Genomic DNA, 8,273 nt, shown 5'->3' with positions numbered 1-8,273 from the left:
TCCACACACTGACCCCTTCCCCCCCCCCCCGCAGCAGCAAACAGCAGCAGCACGAAGGCTTATGTGCATATTCATTCTCTCTGCACCTCCTCTCCTTACTCACGTTTAAGAGCAGGAGGTGGGGCAGCTGCAACAGCAGAGCCAAGCGGGGAGGGGGGAGCTTGCGCTGCGGCTGCCGGTAAGGTACCGAGGGAACAAATGGGTTCCAGAGGCAAAGGCGCGTGTGTGATGCCGGGAGCGCACCGGGAGCCAGGGCATGGTGCTCGGGGGCCCGCTGGGAAGTCGTGTGGCTACGTGCAAGAGCGCTGACGCTACGGGGGAAGTTGTGCATGGTGCTGAGATGGCGGCGATGCACGGGGCGTTTGTGCGTGATGAACTCAGCGGCTGGTGCTTTTACACGGGGGTCCCTGGCACCCACGCTGTGCAGCGGGTGGAAACGGCTGCGCTGTCCCGCACAGCCTCTCCCGCGGGGCGGGAGGTATCGCCGCAGGACCTGGGGGGGGGGGGAAGATGGTGCAACGCGGCTGCTGCTTCAGCGCCAGAGTGGACCGCCCAGCTCCCAGGCACGGCTCCCTCGGAGTCCCGCTGAACGGGCACAGGCCCAGTCTGAGCCGCGGTACCCGGATCACCGGCCACTGGCACAGCCACCGCCAGGCAACGGCATGAATTCAAGAGTCACCCAGCCAGCGCAGGCGGCTGCTGACATTGCTGCCAGCCAGTCGTGTCCCGCCCCGCCGCCCTGCGAGCCAATCAGAGACGGGGATCGGGGCGGGACAAGCAATGACAATTCTGCTTGGGACACCGCGACAAGGGAGGGGGGAGGAATGCGCATGCGCCTTCTGACGAGGGGCGACGAGAAAATGGAGGTGGGGAGAGTTAAACTACATTTCCCAACAGCCCCTGGGTCCCCGGGCATGCGCCGTACACGTGTGCACTGCGGGGCGGGCAGAAAAATCCCTCGCACGCAGTCCGCACATGCCCATGCAGGAAACAAAGGGGTTACTGGGGAGGGAGGGGACAGCGCGTGTGTGTTGGGGAGGGTCTGCGGGGGCTCACGTGTGAGGGGGAGGGGAGTGCCTCAGGGGTGTAAGGGGGCCATACGCTATGGAGTGGGAGGGGGAGGCTAGGCGGTGCCTTTGGGGTGTTGCCCGTGTGAGGGTGGGTGGAATGGGAGGGGGGATGCCTGGGGGACCTTTATGCAGCCCCGTCCCCTGTCAGCTTCCTGCCTAAGTGGGGTCCTGTGTTCTTAAAGGTAATTTGATGAGAACAATGAAATTCATCCCCCCTACTCTCCCCCCCCTTTTCTACTTGGACAACTCACGAAGCCCCGTAAGCCTTCTGGGGCTCTGGTTTTCCCACATGTCTTCGTGGTCTCACTGGAGATGAGGACTGGCTGCCCCTCTGGCCAGGAACTGAAGGGGCCAGCTTAGAATCATAGAATATCAGGGTTGGAAGGGACCTCAGGAGGTCATCTAGTCCAACCCCCTGCACAAAGCAGGACCAATCCCCAGTTTTTGCCCCAGATCCCTAAATGGCCCCCTCCAGGATTGAACTCACAACCCTGGGTTTAGCAGGCCAATGCTCAAACCAGTGAGCTATCCCTCCCCCCTCCTTGTTGTATCTTTAACAAAATAGCTTTTCATCCAGCAGTTTGAGTTAAAAGCCAACCAAAAAGGAAAAATAAACAAAGCAGCAGGAGAGTTTTAAACTGCCTGGAGAATTAATCACATCTCTAAACTAATTTGATTTCACGTTGTTGGCAGCTGAGATGTCCTATCTCTGCACGTTCTCTAGTAGCCCACAGAAAATGAAAAAAGTGATGCCTGAGCTATTAATATGTAAAACAAACCCTTCAAGCCTTCATGCAGCATAAAGAAATTTAAAAAAAGATACAGCCAATTATGTTCCCCAGTGTAGGTCACCTTTAATTTAGATTGTAACTAGAGGAGAGGGAGTCTTTGTTTTCTAAAGTTTGGTACACATCTATTCTGCTGGATGTGCTAGTAATGAACATCTCACAGAGGCTGTCTACCTCTACATGTCCACAGAGGCTGAAATACTGTAGTACCCAGTATGCCCCATCCCCGAGGAGGAAGAAACTAGTGTACACAGCAATTTCTCTTCCTCACATCGCCCCACTAAAAATGCCCCATTCTCCGAAAAGGAGAGTGCCTAATACACAGCAAAATCCTCCCCGATAGAAGATATCCCCAGCAGAGCGAATGAGAGACTGTAACATGCAGTAAATCTCCATTCCAGAGAGTGATAGTAAAACATACACAGTGTGCAATATTCTCTGCACCATACTGGAGGTAGGTGGGAAAGGAACAAACCCACCCCAAAGCTTTCAGAACACACTCATTTCCAGAGGCTGAGATACTAAAACACACACAGCAAAATCCTTGTCTTATCCCTAGACAGGGACACAAATATGCAGCAAAATTCTCCCTCAATCCACAATACTTTGAGAGGGGAGAGAGAGTGTAACACACACACACACACACACACAGATATATATATCATCAAAACCACCCCAAACCTCATTGGGGAAATAGACTGCAATACGCACAGCAAAATCCTCCTTTCCCATTGATAGTGTTTCCTTCCCTCACACTCTCCCTGCTCTCCAGTAAGGGAGATTTTGGGTAGAAAAAGCTCTGGCTGGAAAGCTCATTTCTCCAGAGGTGGCAGAGACTCAGCATTTCTCTGATCTGCCTTGCTGCTGTGCTGTGGGAGCTTAGATCATGATGGCAGAGGGGAGGTGTCTTTCAAAGGAGCTGAAAGTGTTATTATTTTAACAATAGCCTTTAAAATAAAGTGATTAAAAATCAGCAGGTTTCTCCCCTCCCTCTGTGTGCTTTAATGGGGGGAGGATATTTTATTTAAAATGGATACTTATTGGTAAGCCTAGTTGTCAAGACAACAGTATCATTAGCAGGAGAGGCCTAGCTCCTCCTCTTCCTCCCCCCTCCATCTTCTCTCCCTCTCCTCCCAACCTTCCTTTCTTCCTTCCTCTTTTCCCTCCTCCCCAATCATGCTTCGGTTGCTTGTAGTTTCTCTAGTAGCTCTTCATGCATTTCTTCCCTGCGTTTCTTTCACTGACCTAGCTGTTGCTACCACTGAAGCTTCAACTGCAGGAAGCGGAGGATAACCCTGGTCTGTGTCTGGAGGAATCTCTCTGGCGGGGGGAGGGTGGGGAGGATTGGGAGCAGGTTTCTCCTGCTTGTTTTATTGCTTATGCTATAAGTACAAAATATGGGAAGTATAAATAGCAAAACTTCATTTTCCGGGATGCTGCAATGTCTATGGCTAGGTGAACGATCACAAAAAGAGCGGGAGGAAGAACAGTGTTGTGATGAAAGCACTGCAGGATAGACCTCTTATTAAAGCTTCCTTACAAGGTTCATATGTATGTTTCTCTTCTCCCGCTTTAAGCAGTCTTCTCATGAAGACTTGATTTTACTCATGAAGACCTTCACTTAATATAACTGGATTGGCAACATGTGTGATTTTATCATAAGTCTCTCAATATTAGGAAAATGTATCTGTGCTTATCTGAAAATTTCCTCTTTTAAAGCCCCAGATCCAGAAGTCATACGATTACGTGAGAATCTCAGCTTTCATTTAAAAAAAAAAAAAAGTAAGTTTCTAGCCTCATGGTTGTAGAGAAAAGCTGGAAAACACGATCCCTAAATGCTCCAAAACCAGGAGGCAAATAAAAAGAACCCCCCATTTGTTAGTTTAATAATCTCATGATTTTAAGCCAGTTTCATGATTTCTGGGGGCCTGACTCATCATTTTTGAATGCATAGGGTTGGCAAAACTGTTATTGTTTGTGAAGCATTAACACTGTGGTCATCACTATACAGAACACAGAGGAAGAGCCAGGCCCTACCCAAGGTATCTGAATCTATCTAGATATTTATGCTCATCACAATGATATCTGAGCACTAAATAACTACTATCCAATCTCTGCTTTCTTTTCTGTTTTATGCTTTACCCTATCTGTTTTCTCAGTTTCCCCTTTTTGTCTGTTAGTTATCTTACTTATGATGTAAACCTTGAACAGCTAAGAGAGGCATAAAATGTGTGTATTTATTCTGTGTAGTAAAGCACCCACATAATGCTCTAGGCACAGAACAATAATTATACATGCAAATTATAAACTCAAATGGCTGTAAAAGGCCCTCCTAACTCACCAAAAAATGAACTCTCCTCCTCTCCCCTCCAGCCCTATTCAATGCTTTTGGGGAAAAGCCTGGATAGATAAGCTTTTCAGTGTTTCCTGAAGGTCAATAAATCTGGGCTGTGTGGTGCCAAGAGGGAGGAAGTTCCAGAACTGAGGATCTTTCACTGACAAGACATCCTAACCTACCCCTTGTTTGAACCAGGGGATTGTAAACTCAAGTGCCTTGGTTGATCCCAAGCTTCACAGTATGACAAAAGGGGAGAGAGAAGGTCTTTCAGGTAGTCACAACCCAAACCCTTTAAAGTTTTATGCATCAACACCCACAAACCTGAGGTTCACTAAGAAATCAACGGACAGCTAATGAGTGCTGGGGACTGGACTAGATGAGCTTTCGAGGTCCCTTACAGTCCTATGATTCTATGATCATAAATTCAATGTGCTCTCTGCATGAAATACAAAACGGGCAGCCTCATTCTGCACTAACTTTAATTTTTTCAATGGTGACTGGTGACCTTTAAGGATAGTTGGGCCTACCCCCACATCTGTGACTGACCAGCTGATGATGTGACCCAGGCATTAGGTGATAGCCTGAAGATCTCCTGGTCCTCATAAAAGTCAATAATAGTGACTAGTGATAGTTGCAGGAAGACTCCCACAGGAGTTTCTGTGTCATGAAAAAGAACGTACTTCATATGTGCCTCCAAGGCAGATGGCCTGTAGAGTGTAACCCTGTAGGGAGTAGATGGGGTTCTGGGGAAGGCCCCAAATCAGGAGGAAAGGAAATGAATGATATTTTAAATTGTGTTAAATTTCTTTCTTTGAAGAAAGAAAGTGAAGTCCTGTGGCAGGAGAACGTTCTCTGATGCATGGGCTTGTGAGTTAGCCCACCGGTTTGCAAGACGCATACAGAACATGTTGCAGCGATCCAACTTATAGGTGACAAAGGTACGGATACCCAGGATGAGGTCCACATGTCAAATAAATGGTCACAACCTGTTTTACCAAGTGCAAATGATAAAAACATATGTAGCAACCATGGCAATGTGGGGATCCAGCAACAACTGGAGATCCAAAGCTTTCAGGATGTGAACTTCAGTAGCAAACGGTATACATACTACATTAGTTGAAGGATCTTGATCTAGGGTCCGCCATTATTTTCTGTTATTTACCTCAGCCAATTATCTCAGTCGCACCTGGACTGAGCCTCAGTCAGCTAGCCCTCATTCAGGCCTACACTATTCGGCTTGAGTAAGTTGTTCAATTGTATTGCCAGGGTTGGATACTGAAGGCATTGTATCCCAGATCTCCCTATTAACACTCTTAACAACCTCATGTATATGTTGAACAGAAGGGTGCCAGCCAGAAGAACAGCATGAAACTGTGAATGAGAGAGCCCTTGGGATAGATGAACAATTGCCTAACAGTAATCTCTAAAATCTCTCAGACAGAATGGAACAGAGCCACTCGAGCAATTCTCTCCAAACATGCCAGGCTACAGTGACATATTAACAACACTTAATGGTCAATGGTAGCAAAGACAATAAAAGAATCAATATGGACATCTGAATTCTTTCCAGGAGGAGCCAATTTTGTCTCCATATCCTGGAGCTGGCAATAGCTGGCATGTGTAAAGGTAGTGTATTAGTATGTGTGTTTTTAGCATTTTGGGGCATTGCTCAAAGAGGACAGAGTTAAGGTTACATTGCAGGACTATCATGTATCTTTACTTTTTATTTCCTGGTTTTCAGAGATTTTAGTGTAGCTGAACTCTGGAAAGGCAGGAGGAGGCATCAGTGGGCAATCTTAATTCTGTTTCAAAGAAGTTTTGGGGCATTTAATTTCACTGGTTTTTAAAAAATAATTTCTTAGCATCCCACACCCCAATGTACCACAACCCAATTCTCTGCCTCCCCGGCCTTTGGCTCCCTGGCAATGGTAACCCTGGCCACAGAATGCACTAGCTGCATGCTAATCCCTTCACAGTGACATGCCTGTTCTCAGTTCCACATCCTGGTCTCAGCACTATGGGGGCAGTTTTTGAAGGGAGACAGAAATGGAAGGGGGTTCTGGATGTGGGGCAGAGCTAATGCCCTGAGTGCATCCCCGACTGCAAAGATCTGACCACCTCCTTTCTTCCCCCAACTCTTCTGCACTATTCTGACCTTCTCTTTCCTTCTAGAAGCAGCAAGAGGGGAAAAGATGAGCTCCCAAAGAAAAAAGGTCCCTCACAGAATAATCGCTTCATTGAGAATAATATTCATTGAGGGATAGTAGAAAATCTTTTGAAAACTTAGTTCTTGTCATGTACACTTTGTCCATGGTAGGTTGCAGGGCTGCTACTAGTAGGTCAAGCTTCTGTGCAGACATCTCAGAGAGATATACACCAGATGTGTTCAACATAAAATCTTTTAATGTGCTTCTAGGTATGGCTGAGGTTTAGTTAAATAAGGTATGTTATACCCAATGCCACCTAGTGGATGAACATTATAATACAGTTTAGCATTCCATTACATCTCCCCCTTTAAATTCAACGTTCCTACCATTTACAAAATTTTCAATATCACGGTATCTTTGAAGTATCAGTCTGTTAAGTGTCTCTGAATCATACTGTTTTTTAATTACATGACCCAAAACTTGGTCATCTGGCTGTTAATTAATTGCAACAATTGACTGTGGTCGGTTTGCAATTTTTGAGTCTTCTTCTTGTTCTGCAGCTGCCATCTGTAGAATTTGCTCAGTTGACTGTTCTTTCTGAGGAACAAACTGTAAATGTCAATGGTTTCTGTTTAACTCTCCACTGTCGGTCTCAATCACATATGATTTGGGTGATTCATAGATTCATAGATACTAAGGTCAGAAGGGACCATTATGATCATCTAGTCTGACCTCCTGCACAACTCAGGCCACCAAATCTCACCCACGCACTCCTGTGAAAAACCTCACCTATGTCTGAGCTATTGAAGTCCTCAAATCGTGGTTTAAAGACTTCAAGGAGCAGAGAATCCTCCAGCAAGTGACCCGTGCCCCATGCTACAGAGGAAGGCGAAAAACCTCCAGGGCCTCTTCCAATCTGCCCTGGAGGAAAATTCCTTCCCGACCCCAAATATGGCGATCAGCTAAACCCTGAGCATATGGGCAAGATTCACTAGCCAGATACTACAGAAAATTCTTTCCTGGGTAACTTATGACAGCTGAAGTTGTCCATCCTTTTTCTCCATCCAGTTTGACATGAATACAGTCACCAGGTTATAGACCCGGCAGTTCTCTAATTGAGTCTCACCCGTAGTAAACATGTTCATAAGCTTTTTTTGCTGTTTTTTCTGATTTGGCTACTCTCCTCATGTCTGGCTACTTTAGAGAGAGATTTTTTTCCGAAGTTGGAATGGTAGTTCTGAGTTGTCTTCCCATCAGGAGTTGTGCTGGACTATATTCAGTAGCAGCTAGTGGTGTTAATCTGTAGCTCAGAAGAGCAAGGAATGGATCTTGCTGCTGCAGGATTTCCTTGGCTATCTGAACAGCTGTCTCAGCCTCTCCATTTGCTTGTGGGTAATGTAAGCTGCTAGTAATAGGTTCAAAATCGTATTTAGCTCATAATGAATTAAATTCTGCTGCAGTGAATTGTGATCCATTGTCCATCACTTGTTGTTTTGGAATACCAAAGTAAGCAAAAGTGCACTTAGTTTACCAATAACACTGTGACATGTTACAATATGCAACAAGTACATTATTTCTATACATCTGGAAAAACAGTCCACTATGACCAGGTAATGATATCCTTTATATTGATATAAATCTGCAGCTAGTCTTTTTCAAGGTCTATCTGGTAGAGAGATATGTTATTCAAGGTTATTTATATTGTGTCGGTCTACTAGTTCTACAATGTTCACATGCAGATAATTTATGTCCTTGCTGATGCCTGACCACCACACTGCTTGGTTGACCCAATCACAGCCTTTAGTTAGTTTAGGATGTCTCCTCTTATTTTGTTTGGAATTACAATGCAATCACCTGTAATCATGAGTCCATTTGCCTTACTTAATTGTCCATGTACTGCAGAGTAGTTTCTTGTTACTTCCCTATTGTC

The 8,273-nt window shown here is 45.8% G+C and overlaps 1 protein-coding gene across 1 annotated transcript in view; it reads left to right on the top strand.

Annotated features, from left to right (window-relative positions):
• The first annotated feature begins 42 nt into the window (after positions 1-42).
• CARS2 (cysteinyl-tRNA synthetase 2, mitochondrial) overlaps positions 43-8,273 on the top strand; it is a 66,409-nt gene continuing 58,178 nt past the window's right edge. The window contains exons 1-2 of the mRNA XM_084616128.1: positions 43-178; positions 5,014-5,134. The gene's annotated coding sequence lies outside the window, so the exon portion shown is untranslated. The remainder of the gene's footprint in view (positions 179-5,013; positions 5,135-8,273) is intronic.

Source organism: Lepidochelys olivacea (genome assembly GCF_965140295.1).
Source record: "Lepidochelys olivacea isolate rLepOli2 genome assembly, chromosome: 1".
Classification (NCBI taxonomy): Eukaryota; Metazoa; Chordata; order Testudines; family Cheloniidae; genus Lepidochelys; species Lepidochelys olivacea.
The sequence above is the reverse complement of the archived record's forward strand: the minus strand, read 5'-3'. Positions and strand labels throughout refer to the sequence as shown.